Raw genomic sequence first — 20,751 nt, 5'->3', positions numbered from 1 at the left:
AAATCGGGCAACAAATCTTCAAATTGTTTAATTGTGCTGTTCAGATTGCTGATGTACAGTATTGGGGCATTAAAGGCCCCCATACATCAGAGATGGATTGCAGCAATCGTGCAATTTGCAATCGATTGTGTATAAAAATCTGCAATGTATGGGCTTCACAGATTGCAGATTGCAACCAAAAAATGATTGGAATTGTTTAATCAGATTGTCCAACATGTTGGATTTCACAGATCGATTGGGGCTGTAGATTGCTAGTGTATGGACATGATCAGCAGATTTGCAGACCATTTCTAGTAACATGATGGAGCCTTTCAAGATTGCCAGATCTGTGTTTGCTGCAATCGATCTGCAAATCACTGAAAAAGATCTGTAGTGTATGGGCGCAGATTGCTCGATTGGGAAATCCTAAGATCGGGCAATAAATCTTCAAATTGTTCAATTGTGGTTTTCAGATTGCTGATGTATGGGGGCCTTAAGGCAAAATCCAGGCTTGCTTTTAGCCAGACACAGAACCTGTGTAATCCATGTGTGTCCCGAATTAAAGGTATATTATGGCAAGCCTAACTATAGTCTATGGCTGACGTTTCCATTTACCAGTTTCTCTGTAGCATTAATTCCTGTTATGGTGCTAGGAAAAAGGTAGGGGTGTGAAACTACTATCCTTCTACACACTTCAGAGGGCAGCTGAATCACAACTCACAAGTAGATAGATTAGAAATCCTGTTTATAGGTAATTTCCTACAGAGGGCAGATATTTGTAACAATTAATCAATAAATAACCTATTAATTGTAGGATGATGATAATATTATCATTTAAATCTGTTCAATTATTCCCCCTGGTGTTCACAGGTGACAGTGTATACTCATGCCATATACAGCAGTAACATTATACACAGCATAACAATTATACTCCAGTACCTGTTACACAGTCTAGCAGAATTATCAGTGCCCTCATTTTATTCAGCATGATCTACAAATATAGGAGTATGGGGAGAGTGTGAGCAATGGATATAGATATTTACTATACTACGTCACCTGGTAATCTCTGCTTACCCTGTGTGAGGAGGGCAGAGGGAGTTACCTCCATTATATAGTACCTCCATCTCAATACCATAGTCACACCTTTTATTTAACTCACTCACTCATTTGTGATGTTAAATAAAATATCCCAAAAATCTCCCAATAAATCACACAAAGGGCCTGATTCAGAGCCGCTCGTAAGCGGCAGTACGCTCGTTCCGAGCGATGTTCGCCCATCTGCGCATGCGTACAGTATTTACTACGCATGCGCGAACCAGTCAGTGCGGCCGAAAATCGTTTGTTCGCTATATAGTGAATGCCTGCTATTTTGAGTGACAGAAAGAGGCGTATGTGGGTGGTAACAGGGGAAGGTACTTGAAAACGGAGTGGAGATCAGAACGCAGGCGTGCTTAAAGGTCAAAACGGGCGTTTTATGAGTGTGCATAACTAATACAGCAGCGTCACTGACCACGTCACTGGGTTATTTTATAGTCAGAACTGCTCGCAATATAGTGGTAGCAAAAACCAACCACAAGAATAGCGAGCAGTTCATACGCTGTTCGATGTACTTGATTAATCTAATAAATAGCGGACATGACGTAGGATGCGAGCGGCCAGGGGGCGTATTTTTAAAATAAACGTCCGCATGTTTTGTTCGCTCGTTCAGACATGGAGGCGTCAACAGACCGCAAGGAGCGAACGGTTCATTTGAATAGCCACCCCCTTTTTCTGTACGAGCGAGCGCTAATTGCGTCCGGCTCTGAATCAGGCCCAAAGAGCGAAGACTGAAAATCCCAAGGTAACCCAGAGGGGCTGTAAATATATAACTGGGATTTCCTCTCTCCTGAAGGACGAGCAGGCGGTTGCTCTTGAAATAATAGCTGGGAAAATACTGGTATTAAAACTGCAAATCGCATTACAAAATAAAAAAAAGTCATTGTCATTAAAAAATAAAAAATAAGTAATAGTAATGTACCCATACGTAGAAAACAAAACAAGCCGGGCAGGGAATTTGCGGGGTGAGGCCCCAGAACGGGCGAGCTGGCGGCACAGGGTCAGACAATGCGGCGTCTGTAAGAAAAATGGAGCAGACACAGTTTTATAAGTTGTTGTATAAATAGTTTTCATTAACAAATCATTGAAGAGTTTATCCACACTGGAGTCATATGGAGCGGACGTGTGCAGCTCATCCCCAGGACACGGGAGGGGGGACTGTATGAGCGAGGGTTACGTGGTTTTCTGGTAACTGCGCACGTTATGTGGTGCGGTTACCGCTTCCCTGTAAGAATGCAAGGAAGTGATCAGAATGTCGTCAGCACAACTATACCTAGATAGGGAGACGAAATGTGTAATAGTCAGTAGCGCTGACCGTTCCGACAACTGCAGCCGTCATTGTCGCACTCACACAGCGGTCCCGATAGCCAAGGATTGTGCATACAATAAAATAACAAAGTTTAAAAAAAAAAAAAGGGAACAGCAGCGGGCGTCACTAGGAGAAAAGACCCGGTGTATGCTTAGTCTATCTACAACCGCCAGTCGCAGAAGATGACCGAGAGAGAGCGCACTTTGCCAGACCGGTGAGCTAGCACTCTCCCGCTTTGGCAAATAAGATTATCTTGCATCCGGCCGGTATTTGGAGCTGCTTCACCACGATAATGGCCGAAGCAGGGTCAGGTATTTAATGATTGTTAGCTGCCTTCCCACGATCGCCTGTAACGCATGGTATATGTGCAGGATATAGCTGACTTTAGGTATCGCATAGGGCCTCATGAGCATCAGATAGCTTTAATCTTACAATTTAATGGGCGTATCTTCAAAATAGGGTCATAAAGCTGGAGGGGTGCCAATCAGTGACCATGCGCCAGGACTGCGAACAGAGGCGGAGATAGATAAATTAGCGGTATAAGGTGTTCTAGGGAAGTATAAAAAAAAAAAAAAAAAAAGAGACCAGGCTGCCCACAAAGCGGTCAACTGTGTTAAGAGAATGGTGCTTGTTTTATGCTCAAATCTCTATGGGGTGCGAGCAAATATTAACAAGGTTATCATGTCCACATAACAGGCGGGGTATTAGTGCCTCCATATTGTTCCACGTCTTTTTTTACTGTCTCCAGTGGTTGATGGGACATTTAGATCTGATATTAAGCTACTTAGCGATATTATTATTACAGCAAAGAGGGTGATGGATCAGATGCGGGATTAGTTGCTGCGGTTTATAAGGCTGCCTCCACCACTGCCGCATTGCCTGTAATAGCATCAGCTCAATTAGGCATTGTGCTCTGTGTACGTTTCAAGTCTACTCATCATTTCACCATTTTGCTAATTGTTCTGACTATACTGGTGTGCCACCCGGCCTGACCTCTACTTATTCTGACTATACTGGTCTGCCGCCTGCCCTGACCTCTACTTATTCTGACTATACTGGTCTGCCGCCTGCCCTGACCTCTACTTATTCTGACTATACTGGTCTCCCGCCTGCCCTGACCTCTACTTATTCTGACTATACTGGTCTGCCACCTGGCCTGATCTCTTCTTGTTCTGACTATACTGGTCTGCCACCTGGCCTGACCTCTATTTATTCTGACTATACTGGTCTGCCGCCTGCCCTGACCTCTACTTATTCTGACTATACTGGTCTGCCGCAGGCCTGACCTCTACTTATTCTGACTATACTGGTCTGCCACCCGGCCTGACCTCTACTTATTCTGACTATACTGGTCTGCCGCCTGCCCTGACCTCTACTTAATCTGACTATACTGGTCTGCCACCCGGCCTGACCTCTACTTATTCTGACTATACTGGTCAGCCGCCTGCCCTGATCTCTTCTTGTTCTGACTATACTGGTCTGCCACCCGGCCTGACCTCTACTTGTTCTAACTATACTGGTCTGCCACCCGGCCTGACCTCTACTTGTTCTGACTATACTGGTCTGTCGCCCAGCCTGACCTCTTCTTGTTCTGACTATACTGGTCTGCTGCCCAGCCTGACCTCTACTTGTCCTTATTCTGTTGCCTAAACTCAAATAAAAAATTTCCAGGACATGCACTTATCACCGCAAAAATGTTAATTCATGAGCCGCTGAATTGTCTGTTGCAATTCCCCTCTTATGGTCTTCTGCTAACTAGGCCTCCAATCTACAAAACATTTTGAGCAGAGCAGAAGTAGAGGGACATTTTGCCCCCACTCTGAAAAATTCCCTCCAACAACCTTCTAATTCTATACGATTACCACCAGCCGACATCGTTCCCCAAACTTATGTTTATTCTCCTGCCTACCCAAAAACTAGGCTGTAACCCCCTAAAATCAATGATAGGCAACCTAATAGAATTCAGGAGCCGCATGATCGGTCCTGTAACCTCCTGAAGGTCTGGGCATTACCCTTAATCTCAGCAATAAGTCATCAATACATTAAATTGAAGAAAGAAGACAATCTGTAATAACATATGAGCAAGTATTTTACACCAGTGTCACATGCTATACCAGACACATTTCACAACAGCACCGGGAGAGTGAAGGCTCGGAGACGGCCCCTAGGGCCACCCAGTTGCTGATCACTGCCATAAACCAACACTACTCTGTGACTGGATCATACAGCCCCGCAAAGCACTTTATCCCATTGTAATGTGTCACACTGCTATTCCTGTACAGGCTGTAAGCTTTTCTGCAATACCCAGGGATTTTTTTATATTACTAGGTTTATTCCCAACTGTGAAGCACTCCAGAGTATACTTTCAGTGAAAATATATAGAGAGTTCAAAAAAGTCCCTCTGCATTTAGCGCTCTCTTAATGTAGGTAAGTACGTAACAAATTCTCTTTCATTTCATGCAAATAAAGTGTTTAAAAACATTGATGTTGTCATATTACTTAGTGCACAGTCACTGCGGGGAGAGCCGCACGGTGCACAGTCACTGCGGGGAGAGCCGCACGGCGCACAGTCACTGCGGGGAGAGCCGCTATGCGCACAGTCACTGCGGGGAGAGCCGCTATGCGCACAGTCACTGCGGGGAGACTTTTTGAACTTGCTGTATAAAAACTTCTCCCAAAAGGGATACTGAACAATATATTACATGCAAATCCCTACAACATGTAATGTTGCGTTCTCAGAAAAGTTCCATGGAAATGTATTTCAGCTTGTGTTATTATAGGGTATATTTAGTGTTCCCTCTATGTCTGGCGCCCGACAGGGCGCACGGACCATACAAAGGAAATTCTAGTGTGCGCCAAAAGCGTGTGTGCGCCCAAAAAGGGGTGTGGACACAAGGGTACGTCTAAAAGACACACACCCTTCTCAGCACTCTAGGGGGTGTGCCCGGCACCTACGGACATGCCGGCCTGCCCCTAAGCTCTGCTCTCTCTGAACAGATTTTGTGAGAATGTGGGTGGTGACCGCTGCACCACAATTTTTCCTACCCACGGGACACTGCGGTCCGCAGGTGGGGACGGCACCTGGCATGCTGTTTTAGAGGGGTGCCGCCAAAAAGGGCAGGATGCACTTTGCCCTTTTTAAATCGTGCAGGGCGCAGCGCCCCGCTAAAACAACCTAGTGGGAATGCTATATATTAGTGGGTACAGAGATACCGTCCTGTAAGAGAGTCACACAGAGTATAAATGCCAGGGGGTGACCATTGCACCCGTCCACTTCCAGCCAACACAGGAGTGTCCTGGTGATACGTTACACTTCCTACCAGAATACCAGTATTGGCTACTGGGTAAAGCACTATTGAAAATACAACCAGAGCACATAAACATAGTACTGTGAGGCTGATGAACATTTAGGAATAACTAAATCACACAAACGTGTGGTCAGGCAGAGGAGAGATCCTGCACACACATCCGGGGGCCACGGCTACCCCCTGTACAATCTGACCACAGTCACAATCATCCGTCTCTCAGATACCGGGGTATCATCCATGGCTGGAGCGCACATCGCGTCTCACCGCAGCCTGGGGCGTGTGCGGTAACACTCATCACTGAGATATCCAGAATACATGGGGTACAATATCAGTACAGTGGGAGAATAATGCTGAATTCTCACTAATCTACCTGAAGATCTGAATCTGACACGGATGGTGATTTATTGATTGTATCCTTTAAACAAATCAAAATTTGATCCCTTACAGGACGCTGCACTCCCCAGAAGAGGCTCATGCATACAGGGCGCTGCACCCACCAGAAGAGGCTCATGCCGACAGGACACAGGGAGCTGCACCCACCAGAAGAGGCTCATGCATACAGGGCACTGCACCCACCAGAAGAGGCTCATGCATACAGGGCGCTGCACCCACCAGAAGAGGCTCATGCCGACAGGGCGCTGCACCCACTAGAAGAGGCTCATGCAGACAGGGCACAGGGCGCAGCACCCACCAGAAGAGGCTCATGCCGACATGGCGCTGCACCCACCAGAAGAGGCTCATGCAGACAGGGCGCTGCACCCACCAGAAGAGGCTCATGCCGACAGGACACAGGGCGCTGCACCCACCAGAAGAGGCTCATGCATACAGGGCACTGCACCCACCAGAAGAGGCTCATGCCGACAGGGCGCTGCACCCACCAGAAGAGGCTCATGCCGACAGGGCGCTGCACCCACTAGAAGAGGCTCATGCAGACAGGGCGCAGCACCCACCAGAAGAGGCTCATGCCGACATGGCGCTGCACCCACCAGAAGAGGCTCATGCAGACAGGGCGCTGCACCCACCAGAAGAGGCTCATGCAGACAGGGCACTGCACCCACCAGAAGAGGCTCATGCAGACAGGGCACTGCACCCACCAGAAGAGGCTCATGCAGACAGGGCACAGGGCACTGCACCCACCAGAAGAGGCCCATGCAGACAGGGCACAGGGCACTGCACCCACCAGAAGAGGCCCATGCAGACAGGGCACAGGGCACTGCACCCACCAGAAGAGGCCCATGCAGACAGGGCACAGGGCACTGCACCCACCAGAAGAGGCCCATGCAGACAGGGCACAGGGCACTGCACCCACCAGAAGAGGCCCATGCAGACAGGGCACAGGGCACTGCACCCACCAGAAGAGGCCCATGCAGACAGGGCACAGGGCACTGCACCCACCAGAAGAGGCCCATGCAGACAGGGCACAGGGCACTGCACCCACCAGAAGAGGCCCATGCAGACAGGGCACAGGGCACTGCACCCACCAGAAGAGGCCCATGCAGACAGGGCACAGGGCACTGCACCCACCAGAAGAGGCCCATGCAGACAGGGCACAGGGCACTGCACCCACCAGAAGAGGCCCATGCAGACAGGGCACAGGGCACTGCACCCACCAGAAGAGGCTCATGCAGACAGGACACAGGGCGCTGCACCCACCAGAAGAGGCTCATGCAGACAGGACACAGGGCGCTGCACCCACCAGAAGAGGCTCATGCAGACAGGGTACCGGGCGCTGCACCCACCAGAAGAGGCTCATGCAGACAGGGCGTTGCACCCACCAGAAGAGGCTCATGCAGACAGGGCACTGTAGACGGTAGAATTGGTCGGCTGTATTGAGCAACAGCTGTAAATACCTCTGATGGGGAAATAGCAGTTACAGAACACAACCCATCTGATGAATGAGCCATAAGTCACTGAAATGTCCCTTTCAGCCGTACAATGGCATCTCCTGGATATGGAAGCCGCTGCTCCCTGACAGATAGAACATGTCAAAGAACGGTAAACAGAAAAGTACATCTGTATAAATGGACTCATTTCCTATCTATGATTTGGAGGGAGGCACAGAGCGTATTGTCCCAGCACTCCGCTGTCCTTATTCATGTCTGTCTGTTAGCCTGTTACAGAAACACACACTATTACCCCTTTTCCACCTAAATTCCGGGTCTGACCCAGAGTTGGAACAAAGTTCCTATCTGGATCAGACCCGGAATTTTGCCGGCGCCGACTCGGGATATTCCCGAGTCAGCGCCGCTCACACCGCAGTCGGGTCTGCATAGACCCGGCTTTTGCGGAGTGAAAGTGGTCGCTTGGAGATGACGTCATCTCTAAGCGCCACTGAAGCAGGACCAATCGGCCGGCTAGCAGCGCACTCCAGGTCATCGTGACTCGGAGTGCGTTGTTCTCACAGCTGGGTTTCACGGGCTACGCCCATGTTAAACCCTGCTAGTTACCTGGGTTGGATTGCCGGGTCACTCAACCCGGCGATCCAACTCTCTCCCCTTTTACACCAGGGAGCTGCCCGGGTTAACCCTTCAAAAACCCGGGTTTTAGCTCCGGTGTAAAAGGGGTATTACAGAAAGGTGCTCAGTATTGGGAAAGGGAGCGGGGGTGGGTCATAAACAACAAATGTCTGGTCCTGAGCTAACATTTAACCCTTCAATCTCTGTACTCCAGGAATAGTGAGCAGGACAGTGATGTAACGGAGGCAGAGTGTGGGACACAATATCATACACATCACATATTCTACAGCTCCCACATGTAAAAGGAGTTTAATAAATAGAAGCAGTTCTGAGCCCTTAATGTGCCCATCCACTTAAAGACATGAAAACGACTGCATGATTATGACATTGTAATCGTGCAGTCGTTTGTCAGTCTGTGATGAGCCTGCACTGAGCGAGCAGTCGTTCAGTGCAGGCTCATCAATCATCTGCAAACATGCTGAACCTGACGTTATCGTAACATTGTCCAGCATGTTTGCCAGATGATTGATGTCGGAAACGACCAGCGGGAGCGCACATCGCTGGTCGTTTCTGACATTTCGATGCACGATTTGCGGCCGATTACTGAGTGATTGCACGATTACAATGTTGTAATCGTGCAATCATACAGTGTAATCGGCTAGTGGATGGGCACCTTTAGAGAGTCTGCAGCCTAGTTCACGGGTTATTGTACTTTTCACTAACTTGCAGATGTCCTGCTATGCAGCGATTCTCATTCTATCCCAATAGCTGTGCTGATGGTCCCATACCTCCATAAGTACGCACATATACTAATGTCCTGACACTGTGTATCTGTCAGAGGGTAGCTGGAACAGAGCAATGTTCTGCAGATCACTAGAGAGGTCAGGAACATAATAATCTGCAGAATATATCACTATGGGGGAATTAGCCGCGGTACTTTTCAAATGGGCTAATTAATACTGCTTGCTTGCTCTGCACTATGATTTATGTTTGTCCAGTATCAGTGTTTGGTATTATTAAATGTAAGCTTCTTGAATGTTCTGCACTTTGCCTGTATGGAGCCCTCCCTACATTTTCTGCACTTTGCTCTGTCACCACTGTATGGCGCTGCTGAGCTCTGTGGGACCTTACACCTACAATAACATAATAATAGAATTGGAGGAAACAGAAAGTGGGAGGTAAAGTGTCTTCACAACGTATTTAAGTTATCTTTCATAAAATATCCCAAAACTATGTTTATACACTGGAGGTAGAAATGGTGGAGCTAATTTACCTCCGCTGTGCGCTTCCTCCAGTTGTATGGAAATTTCGCCTGCCAGTTTCCCAATTGCTCAGGAGTGTAGAGCGTTACGTTCTGTTACTGGAACTAATACCTATACCTAAAAACAGCTTCTTAGATTCACTAAACACACTTAGGACCTCATTCAGAGCCGCTCGCAAAATGCGAGCGCTCACTCTGAATGAGGGCGTCCGCTTTTCTTTTGAAAGGCAGCTTCCTAGCCGCTCGCTAAGCTGTGGGTTACCACCCACAGCTTTAGCGAGTGACTAGGTGATGGTCGAGACCATCGCGACCTTCGGGGCTTGCGACGAGACCCTTGCGGTAAGGTCTCGTCTACCGCAAGCCCCAGGTAGCTTCCTGCTCTAACACAGCAGGAAGCTCCCTATTGACATCACTGCTGTCAGTAGGGCCACCTACAAATGGCAGGCGTTCCTTTGGGAACGCCTCCGTTTGTCTCGCCACCCCTCCAACATGCCTACAAAGCGGGACGAGCGGTCGATCAACCGCCCCTTTTGTAGCGAGCGTGGAGTGAGAGAATTTCTCTCTGGCTCCGGGGCTTGCGCACGTGCCATGTGCACGCGGCACGTGCGCAGTGCCCCACCATCAACCCGCTTGCGAGCGGGTCTGAATGAGGTCCTTCGTACAAAATATTGCCATGAAACTGCCAGAAAATCCTCCACAGTCCGTAACCATGCTTCTCAAACTCGACCCTCAAGGTTTTAAGGATAGCCATGCTTGAGCATACATGGCTAAATCAAAATGTTTTACATCTAGAGGGTAATTCAACTCCGAGGGTTGTGCTCGTTCATGTGTCACACGTAATTATGGAGGAGCGATGTTGCAAGCACCCCTGTGGTACAATGGTAAAGGTAATATGGGCGACGTTGAGGTCACCATGTGCCGCTGTTACGACAGCACTGTGCCGGCATTGCTTGGAATTGAATTGCCCCATAGTGCCAGTGACACATTAGCGCACGACACAAGTGTTTCCTTCAGAAGAAGAAATGCATTATGGTATACAGTGAGAAGAGCCCAGCCTCCAGTCTGATGCGCGGAGAATGGAAAAGCAATTTTCCTGAGATGTCTCAAGTCACATATAATAAGTGTGGGCCTGATTCATAGTTGTGCGCAAATTCTACGCTCTGCATACAACCCCGATGTTTCAGGATATGCGCATGCACAGATCACCTTCTGCGAGCTTGCAGTGCGCGGACACCGCTGCCCGACTGACAGGCTGTGGTCATTTGGTGGCAAGAGGAGGGAGGGGTCAGGCAGTGTCATCTCAGCCTCCTTTTCTGGCCATGCTGAAGCCAGTGGCTGCGTCCTTGGCTGCAGCTGCGAGATGAATATCGGTCACCTGAAGGTTACTCGGATGACCGATGTTCACGCAGAGTGACCCGATGCAGAGTCTTCGGACGCAGCTGCGGATCACAGAAGCCGACAAGAGAAGTCTAGTTAGACAAGACGCCTCCTGCGGCATTAGCGTAATGACATAGTAGCGACGACCATGTACAAGCGCTGAATCAGACCTTGTGACTTCTATATTAAAGTATCACCTGTAATCCGTCTAGTGCTACGTCCAGCGACGTCCTCCACCTCCTGTCACTAGAATAAGAGAACAGGGAATTACTCCGATGGCCATCTAGCGCCCAGGACACTAATGCAATAAATATCATTACACACTGCAGAGGAGGTAATAAAGGATAATACACAGGGCAACGTCTGAGATTGAACATGTCTCATGGCAACACACCCAGCAGTGTGAACGACATACTACGCCGGGTCTGGTGGGAAAGCTCTATGGCTTGTTGTGCTCCTAATGCTAAAGAATCGTTCTCATTAAAAGCATCATAATGACCAGTCAGCAGAGGAGAAGTTGGAAGCACCCTGCAGAGAGCACATGGTTAGATAATAAAATACTGCTTAATAGTAATACAGTGACTGGAGAAGAGACCCCATCTCCATTACACAAGACAGTCCTGCACTGCCCCCTACATGGTGCAATTAGGTACTGCAGCAGGGAAAGAGAATCTCTAGCCAGGATACAACAATGTGAGGAGGAAATCATTGCAAGGGGCATACGTTATACTGTACAGATTAGATAGATAGATAGATAGATAGATATAGATAGATAGATAGATAGATAGATAGATAGATAGATAGATAGATAGATAGATAGATAGGATATAATCTATGCTCAACAAATTTTTGTAAAATCTAGGATCCATCTTAAAAGTGTCCCTCAACCCCCCCACATGCCATCAAATCACCACACATGCCACTTTAATGGTCATCAGATTCTGCAACATGCCCATACCAGCCCCTGTAATAGTGCCCCCCAGTATTAAGCCCCCTGTAATAGAGCCCCCAGTAGTAAGCCCCATGTAATAAGCTCCCTGTAAAATAGCCCCCCAGTAGTAAGCCCCCTGTAATAGTAAGCCCCCTGTAATAGAGCCCCACAGTAGTAAGACCCCTGTAATAGAGCCCCCAGTAGTAAGCCCCCAGTAGTAAGCCCCCTGTAATAGTGCCCCCCAGTAGTAAGCCCCCTGTAATATAGCCCCACAGTAGTAAGCCCCCTGTAATAGAGCCCCCCAGTAGTAAGCCCCCTGTAATAGAGCCCCCAATAGTAAGTCCCCTGTAATATAGCCCCCCAGTAGTAAGCCCCCTGTAATATAGCCCCCCAGTAGTAAGCCCCCTGTAATATAGCCCCCCAGTAGTAAGCCCCCTGTAATATAGCCCCCCAGTAGTAAGCCCCCTGTAATAGAGCCCCCAGTAGCAAGCACCCTGTAATAGAGCCCCCAGTAGCAAGCCCCCTGTAATAGACAGAATACTTACCTAAGCCTCGATCCTGCGTCCGCCGCTCCTCGTTACTATGGGAGAGACGTCAGGGGGAGCTGGACGCCGGAGCCTCCCTACGGCAGAGGTGTGAGGCATGGAAAACCAGCATTTGGAGAGGGAGAGACACACAGTACTGTGCAACAGTTTTAGGCAGGTGTGGAAAAAATGCTGCAAAGTAAGAATGCTTTCAAAAATAAACGTGTTAATAGTTTATTTGCAGAAATTAACAAAATGCCAAGTGAATGAACAAAGAAGAAATTTAAATCAAATCAATATTTGGTTTGACCACCCTTTGCCGTCAAAACATTTTCAATTTTTCTATGTACACTTGCACAAAGTAATGGGCCCCATCCATCTGCAATGGATTGCCGCGATCCCGGCATCGCAGAAATCAAACATGTTGGATTTTCCCGATTTGACGATCGCGATCAAAAAATGATCGCGATTGTCAAATCGCCGACATTTAACATAGAAAATGTCTGCGATCCGGCGACGGATCGCAGGACATCAATGTTTTGAGGTCGGCGTTTCCACCCGGAAACGCCGGCACTTCCCATCGCATCGCCGGATCGCAAAATCCGGGGTCTGATGTATGGCCAGTTTAAGGGACTTTGTAGGATTATAGTCAGGTGTATGAGCAACCAATCATACCAAACAGGTGATAATGATCATCATTTTCATATGTAGGTTGAAACAATCATTACCTGAAACAGAAACAGCTGTGTAGGAGGATTAAGACTGGGTGAGGAACAGCCAAACGCTGCTATAAAGGTGATGTTGTGGAAGACAGTTTCATGTCACAGGTCATACACTATGGCAAGACTGAGCACAGCAACAAGACACAAGGTAGTTATACTGCATCAGCAAGGTCTCTCCCAGGCAAAGATTTCAAAGCAGACTGGGGTTTCTAGATGTGCTGTTCAAGCTCTTTTGAAGAAGCACAAAGAAACGGGCAACATTGAGGAGGACACAGTGGTCGGCCAAGGAAACTTAGTGCATCAGATGAAAGACACATCATGCTTACTTCCCTTCGAAATCAGAAGATGTCCAGAAGTGCCATCAGCTCATTACTGGCAGAAACTAGTGGGACCCAGGTACACTCATCTACTGTTCGGAGAAGTCTGGCCAGAAGTGGTCCTCATGGAAAAATTGCAGCCAAAAGCCATACCTTCCACGTGGAAACAAGACCAAGCGACTCAACTATGCTCCAAAACATAGGAACTGGGGTGCAGAAAAATGGCAGCAGGCGCTCTGGACTGATGAGTCACAATGTGAAATATTTGGCTGTAACAGAGGCAGTTTGTGCGCAGAAGGGCTGGAGAGAGGTACAATAATGAGTATCTGCAGGTAACAATGACGCATGGTGGAGGTTCCTTGCAAGTTTGGGGCTGCATGTCAGCAAATGGAGCTGGGGATTTGGTCAGGATTAATGGTATCCTCAATGCTGAGAAATAGAGACAGGTACTTATCCATCATGTAATGCCATCAGGGAGGTGTCTGATTGGCTCAAAATGTATTCTGCAGCAGGACAACGACCCCAAACATACAGCCAATGCCATTGAGAACTATCTTCAGTGTAAAGGAGAACAAGGATTCCTGGAAGTGATGATATGGCCCCCACAGAGCCCTGATCTCACCATCATACAGTGTGTATGAGATTACAGGAAGAGACAGAAGGATGTGAGCAAGCCTACAGCCACAGAAGATGTGTGGTTAGTTCTCCAAGAGTTTTGGTACAACCTCCCTGCCGAGTTCCTTCAAAAACTGTGTGCAAGTGTACCTAGAAGAATTTAAGAATTGATGCTGTTTTGAAGGCAACACACACACACGCACGCACGCCCCCATTCCCTTTGCTTCTACAACAGCCTCTGCTCTTCTAGGAAGACTTTTCACTAGATCCGGGAACATCCATTCAGCCATAAGAGCATTAGTGATGTCGGGCACTGACTGATGTTGGGGATAAGGCCTGGCTCGCAGTCAGCTCTCCAACTCATCCCAAAGGATGTACGCTGGGGCTGAGGTCAGGGCTGTGTGCAGGACAGTCAGGTTCTTCCACACCAATCTCAGCAAACCATTGCCTGATGGGCCTCGCTCTGTGCACGGGGAGAGGGCCTACCCCAAACTGCTGCCACAATTCTCTACAATGTCACCATTTGCTGTAGCATTAGGATCTCCCTTCACTGGAGCTAAGTGGCCCAGGCCAAACCAAGAAGAACAGCCCCAGGCCATGATCCCTCCTCCCTCATCTTTACAATTGGCAGTAGGCATTAAGGCAGGAAGCGTTCTCCTGGCATCCACCAAACCAAGGCTCGTCTGTCAGGTGGTGAGGCGTTATTCATTACTCCATAGACACATTGCCACTGCTCCAGTGTCCAATGGCAGCATGCTTTACACCCCTCCAGGTGAGATTCGGCATTGCTCATGGAGATCTGAGGCTTTGGTGTGTTGGCTCGGCCATGGAAACACCACATCAATGCAAAAAAATATAAACATTATGGGATAGTAAAGCTCAAACACTTGTGACCTTATACCAGGCGCTTTCACATCCAATCCTACTGTTCATTCTAGCACCCTGCACCTGTCACAACTCGTGCAGTTCCTCTTCCTGCCTGGGGTGTCACTCTCCGCTTTGGTGCTTCTAGCACACTGTGGTCGTATCTCAGCAGTTTGTTGCATAAGCTGAGTGTGCTAGAAGCACCAGAGCAGAGAGCAACTACCCCAGGCAGGAAAGAGGAACTGCACGGGCTGTGACAGGTGCAGGGTGCTAGAGTGAACACTAAATCCTCAAGTACACCCCCTCCCTTGGGAACTTGGGATATCTGACATTAAATTAGTTATTTTACCCGGGATTGAGAGTGGGGACTCACTTTTAAAAAGAAGGCGGGTCCCCGGGGACGCGCTGTGCTGTGGCCAATCCGTGATAGCTGGCTGCTGCACAGCGCATCCCCCTGAGAAGGACACAGCGCTGTCTGTTAGAGCAGCCAATGAGAGTCAGATGGACTCATTGGCTGCTGCTGTGGAAAGCCGTGCTGGGATCAAGTGTCTGATCCCAGCATCGGCACAGCATCCGTGCCTGGCGCTGTGACAGTGTGTTTGTTCCCAGCGCCGGGTAAGCCACCGCAGCGGGTCCCTGGTGAAGGGACCGCCTGGTCCCTTCCACCACTGTCGGCGGCATAGTGGCGGCGTGAGAAGCTTGGCTCCGGGCGCAAGCTAAGCGGAGCTCGCTGCACCGATGCCAAGTAGCGGCAGTGGTTGTTTGGCACTGGTCGCGAGTAAATGCACGCGGTCCAGCAGCCAATAGGAGGCAGACGCGATGAGCCAATCGCAGCTTGCCGCATCATAGCCCCGCCCACTCGAGACGTCTTGAATAGACGCCGCTGAGCAGGAACGTTCAGTCCGGCGGCGGAGGGGAGGAGTGAAGACCTCCCGAAGAAAAGTGAAGAGCGGCGCAGACGCAGGCGTATATCTTCTGAATAAGAGTATGTGTAAGTGCGCACGGATGGCGAGGACTAGTGGCAAGCCAAGAGAATAGAAAGGGAACATCGCACTGCAAGTTACATACAGATAAATATACTTGTTTACTCCGCGCAGGCAGTTCGGAAGCAACATGCGACGGATTGTCGCGATGAAGCAATGCTATCGGAAATGCCCACCATCGATGTTCAGCGATCCGTCGCAGGATCGCTGAATTTTTACACATTAAATGTCCCCAATTAGACAATCACAATCATTTTTTGATCGCGATTGTCAAATAGGGAAAATCCAACATGTTGGATTTCTGCGATCCTGCGATGCCGGGTTACAGCATCGCAGGATCACGGCAATCCGTCGCTGATGTATGGGGCCCTTTATGTGTAACATGGTCCTAAGATGTTAGAACAGAGGGCCTGATTCAGACCCGGTCGCTATCTGCGTACGCTCGCTGGATACGTATGCAAATTTGCATAAGCACATCCACCATGTCTTAGCGAACGACCACTTTGTCTGAGCATACGCCCAATCACACAGGCAGAGCCGCCCACCAGCACCACGTCATCTCCAGGAAGTGTATTAAAACATTGGTACATTGAGCACCATCGGATGTGAACGCAGTGCTTGAGGTTGCTTTACCCTACCGCAAGCATTGCGAGGAAATCGGTGTAAAAAGAAGGCAAGAGACGTGTACTATGACGCTGCCTGTTAATTATGCACGCCTCTAAAACGGCGCTGAAACAGTCAGGCACGCCTGCGTTCGCATCTCCCCCCGTTATTAGTGTCCTGCCCGTTACCACCCACAAATGGCCTCTCCTGTCACTCATTACCCTGGACTACCTTTCCTGGGCGAGCGAGAGGGTTGCGATCGCAATGTGCAGTTCGCGCACGCGCAGACCGAAGCGTGTGCATGCGCAGAACATCGTGCCGCTTGCGAACGCACAGCGCGAGCGGCTCTGAATCAGGCCCAGAGACTGCATGCAATTAGAGGATTAAAATAAAACAGAATGCATCACTAAACAACCAATTCAGAATAAACGGGAACATGGGAAAGCTACATATATAACTTCTAATAGTTGCTGCCCAACATGACATGCAGAATTACAACACAACCCCTGGCAGAACAGTCATTCTGGATGTCCTTAATATAGATCACACCCAGCTCCATTTAACTACTGAATATTACATTACAATACTTTGCCCACCTGTGAAAGTCAGACTCGGTACACTGCCCATATAGAGACTACTGCCAAACCTTCCTCAGGCTGGGTCTACATTCAGCCCATGGTCTACAAGTGATCTCTGAATACCTGTCCCCTATGGAAAACCTTAATAGAAGGCGATAGGACATTCCCCCGTCACCCCATTATCTCCCTCTCCTTTCCTCTCCGTGTTACCTTTCTTCTTTAATGAAACACAAACCACAACCTGCACTGAGAGTACATTGGTCCGGATTTATTACGGATCGCAATAGCGTACGCAGATGGGATGATGGTGTGTACTGTGCATGTACCGCAGTGCGTATGCACAGGTCAGCACTGCGATTACGTACGCAGATGGGCCGATGGTGTGTATTGTGCATGTACCGCAGTGCGTGTGCGCAGATCAGCACTGCGATTACGTACGCAGATACAAAGTCATCGCAGAGCGAGCGACGGAACGTCAACGTTTGGGGGTGGTGACGGGGGAGTGATCGGAGAAACGCAGGCGTGCCTGTCCGTTTGAACGCAGTTTCCTGGGTGTGCATAAATTAGCCACTGCGATGGCATACGAAGCTTGTGTACTCACTGCGTGCGACGAGGTTAGCGATTTCTGAGACAGGTCAAAGCTGTTGTAATTCTGCGTTAGGGGCCGATGTTGTCCGATGTTACTGATGTAAACGCCGGACAGCGAAGTCTTACGGATGTGAGAAAGCGGTAGTGGGCGTCTCTATGCTGGCCAAGAAGAAGCACACATTAACATATCTTCTCAGCAGAACTGCGCGCGTAATCGCAGCTGCAATAGCGATCCGTAATGAATCAGGCCCGGAGTTATCTTCTGATACTGCGGATTTATTCTCTAGGTATTGCTGAATTCATGTTTTTAATATTTATATTGTTCTGCTGCTTTCTGATCACCGATTTCATACTGCTCATTTACCTGAGTCACCATAATGTATGTTCATGGTTCTGCCTATTCTCAATAAACATACTTTATTTATAAAAAAAAAAAGGAATGTAAGCTCTCTGACGAGCAGCCTTCACCCTATCCTTTGTGTTCAGTCTGCATGTATGACTGTATGTACCTGTAATAAGTCTATCCTGTTCTTCCTTGCGGTCTGGCACTGCTGAGCACTGTGGTATCTTCCCAATCTACAATAAATAATATCCCTTGTGCCAGTCCACTATGCCCTGATGACAGGATGCTGCAGCTGCAGAGGCTGAAGACGCAGAACTTCCTTCCTCCCAGTCAGTGCAATCTGCAGTCACTGTCACACCGGATACATCACACCCTGCAAACCCCCAGTTCCTCTTCATTCAGTGCCAGAAAGCCACAAGCGCCTCATCACCTGACCATACAGCAGGTGTCCTGCAGCCGGTAATAGCTGCCATTCCTGACAAGTATTCACCTTCAGATACAGCGTATGGATGTGACATTACTGTGCAAACATTGTGTATAGAGACTGGCACATAGCACAGCTTTCCATCCTCTCCCACATCTGCTCCTATCAGTGTGCTGTCATACAAAGACCCTGGTACACCGAGCCCCAACATACAATAGTTACTCTCATCATCCCCCCACTACTCATCATCTCTGCTCCCATCAGTGTGCTGTCATACTGAGCCTGGTACACCGAGCCCCAACATACAATAGTTACTCTCATCATCCCCCACTACTCATCATCTCTGCTCCTATCAGTGTGCTGTCATACTGAGCCTGGTACACCGAGCCCCAACATACAATAGTTACTCTCATCATCCCCCACTACTCATCATCTCTGCTCCTATCAGTGTGCTGTCATACTGAGCCTGGTACACCGAGCCCCAACATACAATAGTTACTCTCATCATCCCCCACTACTCATCATCTCTGCTCCTATCAGTGTGCTGTCATACTGAGCCTGGTACACCGAGCCCCAACATACAATAGTTACTCTCATCATCCCCCACTACTCAGCATCTCTGCTCCCAGATCCTTCACTACAGTGTCCCTGCTCACAGTCCTACCACTCCTCGGTGTCCCCCAGTCCTCAGAGTCCCCCCCATCCTGTGTCCCCCTCTTTCAGTAGCCCCATCACTGAGTACCACCACACCTCAGTGTCCCCCCACTGCTCACTGAACGCCTCTCTCAGTCCCACCACTCTTCAGTGTCCCCCTCTCAGTGCTCCCCACACCTCAGTGTCCCCCTCTCCCACAACTCCCCAATGTTCCCCTCTCTCTGTCCCACCATTCCTCAGTGTCCCCCTCTCTGTCCCAACCCCTCTCCTCAGTGTCCCCCTCTCTGTCCCAACCCCTCTCCTCAGTGTCCCCCTCTCTCTGTTCCACCACACCTCAGTGTCTCTCAGTCTTCCCCACTCCTCAGTGTACCTCTCTCAGTCCTCCCAATCCCGCAGTGCCCCCCTTTCTCTGTCCCACCACATCTGTGTCCCCCTTCTCTCTGTCCCACCACTCCTCAGTGTCCCCCACCCCTCAGTGTCCCCCCTCAGTCATACCCACTCCTCAGTGTCCCCCTCTCTCAGTACTCCCCACCCCGCAGTGCCCCCCTTTTTCTGTCCCACCACTCCTCAGTGTCCCCCACCAATCATACCCACTCCTGAGTGTCCCCCTCTCTTAGCCCTCCCCACTCCTCTCTGACCCACCCCCTCTCCTCAGTGTCCCCCTCTCAGTCCCACCACGCCTAAATGTCCCCCTCTCAGTCCTCCCCACTCCTCAGTTGCCCCCTCTCAGTCCCACCACTCCTCAATGTCCCCTTATCTGTTCCACCACACCTCAGTGTGCCCCTCTTTCTGCCCCCCCCCAATCCTCAGTGTCCCCCTCTCTTATTCCCCGTAGCTCTCTCTCTCTCTGTCCCCTTGCCACAGCCCATATTGTCTCCTCTCAGCCCCTCATTACCCCAGGCCCAGGAAGCCACCTCACCTGCGATGTGTCCATGTTCCAGTAACTGTCACCGAAGCTGCAGCTATGGCAACTTAAACCTGCCGCCCAACTCAGGAAAAGTGATGAATGCGGCTCGGCGGCGGCCACAGCTCAGCGCGCGGGGAATGCCGGGAAATGTAGTTTTTGAACAGCCGTCAGAACTAGAGCTCAGACGGAAACGGACTACATTCCCCGGCAACACAGCCAATCACCGCCAGGGACAGAGTAGTAGGCGGGGCCTGCGAAATGGGCGGCAGGATTGGCGGTTAGGTCATAGAGTCCCGCCCACATGCTAGAAGCGTAACCTCCCCATTCATTGCAACTGTCAGACACGGACGAGTGTGACCATTACTTACAGACGGGGCTGAAGTTGGCTTCTTATTCATTTCTTATTCAAGCTCCAGCTTCTTATTCAGAAAATGTTACGTTAAAACATTTAAATAAAGTTAGATCACTAAACTAACACTGTATAAACAAAGAATTGTGTCCTTTACACAGTTTACAATTATTATTTTCCTGGCACAATAAGGATTTGGGCATGAATAGGGCAGTAAAGTGGGCACAGGCACCACATTTTGTCATTTTGAATAAGAAGCTGTAGTTGTGCAGGGGTTAACTAGCTTCGGTCATCAAATTTTACACTTGAAACCCACAGAGGGTGGTCTGGTACATATGACCCACTTGTCATTTGCCTTGACCAACAAAGATTTGGGCATGAATAGGGTAGTAATGTGGGCACAGGCACCAGATTTCTTAATTTTGAATAATTAGCTGTAGTTTTACAAGGGTTAAATAGCCTTGGTCAACAAATTTGACAATTGGGGTCTTTCCCTAAATTAGTAAAAGTCCCAAACCTCTGAGCATGGTCTGGTATTGGAATATAGGAAACAAAATCTGTGTG

General features: G+C 49.2%; 1 protein-coding gene across 4 annotated transcripts in view; it reads right to left on the bottom strand.

Moving 5' to 3' along the window:
• Positions 1-19,998, bottom strand: part of CEP128 (centrosomal protein 128) — a 158,600-nt gene extending 138,602 nt beyond the window's left edge. Inside the window, exons 1-3 of one of the 4 annotated variants that reach the window (XM_088460891.1) lie at positions 19,851-19,998; positions 10,983-11,031; positions 1,997-2,091 (exon numbers count right to left, since the gene is read on the bottom strand). The gene's annotated coding sequence lies outside the window, so the exon portion shown is untranslated. The remainder of the gene's footprint in view (positions 1-1,996; positions 2,092-10,982; positions 11,032-19,850) is intronic. The other 3 variants (XM_088460890.1, XM_088460889.1, XM_088460893.1) reach the window with 3 other exon arrangements.
• Positions 19,999-20,751: the final 753 nt, after the last annotated feature.

The sequence above is a fragment of the Taudactylus pleione genome, unplaced genomic scaffold, assembly GCF_031769625.1.
Source record: "Taudactylus pleione unplaced genomic scaffold, aTauple2 ptg000987l, whole genome shotgun sequence".
Classification (NCBI taxonomy): domain Eukaryota; kingdom Metazoa; phylum Chordata; class Amphibia; order Anura; family Myobatrachidae; genus Taudactylus; species Taudactylus pleione.
Note: the sequence above shows the minus strand (reverse complement) of the source record. Positions and strands in the feature narration are given on the sequence as shown.